The 1,108-nt window shown below is 41.5% G+C and overlaps 1 non-coding gene across 1 annotated transcript; it reads left to right on the top strand.

The window, feature by feature from the left end:
* The first annotated feature begins 207 nt into the window (after nucleotides 1-207).
* trnap-cgg (transfer RNA proline (anticodon CGG)) lies at nucleotides 208-295 on the top strand. Its single transcript is given in 2 exon segments — nucleotides 208-243; nucleotides 260-295. It is a non-coding gene; the product is annotated as a tRNA-Pro (tRNA).
* The last annotated feature ends 813 nt before the right edge of the window (nucleotides 296-1,108 follow it).

Here is a 1,108-nt window from a genome sequence, read left to right as displayed (position 1 = left end):
ATTGCCAAATTCACGTTTTACTGACAAGGATGCAGCTCTTTGGGAATGTAATGTCTCAAATTAATAATATATTCATCAAAGGGGAAACATTAGCAGGACGATGGAGAGGGGGACTCATCAGATAGGTCTCTGAGAGTCAGCACAGGCACGATGGGCCGCATAGTAAACTACCGTCAGAATCTGACAGCTACGCTCTTCGTTATCGGCGGCTCGTTGGTCTAGGGGTATGATTCTCGCTTCGGGTTTTCATAATTGGAAAAGCGAGAGGTCCCGGGTTCAAATCCCGGACGAGCCCTGCCAACTTTTAGTCAAAGAAACGCTTCTGAGCCGGTCGACATTCCCTTTTGTCCTTCCTCGCTGCCAATTTATTTCCAGGCGCTATTTTTGTTGAAAAAATCTGTAAATTTAAATTTTTCCTAAAATATCGGAATGATCATCTGACTGAACGTGAACCCGGGATCTTCATCCACAGAATTTGCACGACCTGCTGAGTATTACAGAATACTCTGTTTTTGTTCGTTCTGTTTCCGTATCCCTTTAAAGGTGATGTGCAGATGGTCGGGGTCATTCTCTGTCTCTCTAAATGGTGTGCGATCAGTCCCAGTTTGTTCTGCGTCTGTTTCAAAGAGATGTTCTGTCTGTACCGGATTTCAAATATCAACTTTCAAAAACTGCCTTTGGAGGGTGCAGGAATGTTAGTTTGTTTGTGTGTTTGTGTAAGCGAGAGAGTGCGTGCAAACGTGCTGCGCGATCTTACTGTGCATTTGATGTCACGTGAGAAAAAATGCATTACATGCAACTTGAAGCCACACGGATTTGATTGAACACGCATTCGAGGACTGCCTGATAGGAGAAGAATCTGCTGTGGGATTTTGATATTCCACATCTGAAAGAAGGCAAATGACATAAGTTAGAAACATAGCGATTTTAGCGAGAGCTTGCGGATGGGCTATGTGACATGATGACCTCCTTCACCCTTATTTTCAAATACAACTCAAATCAAGAAAAGGCAAGACATGACTGACTGATTGACTTTGTTTATATATATATGTATATAAATATTTATATATACGTATATTTACATATATTCCCTACTTTTTAACTTTTA

This window comes from Pristiophorus japonicus, unplaced genomic scaffold (assembly GCF_044704955.1).
Source record: "Pristiophorus japonicus isolate sPriJap1 unplaced genomic scaffold, sPriJap1.hap1 HAP1_SCAFFOLD_254, whole genome shotgun sequence".
NCBI lineage: Eukaryota > Metazoa > Chordata > Chondrichthyes > Pristiophoridae > Pristiophorus > Pristiophorus japonicus.
Note: the sequence above shows the minus strand (reverse complement) of the source record. Positions and strands in the feature narration are given on the sequence as shown.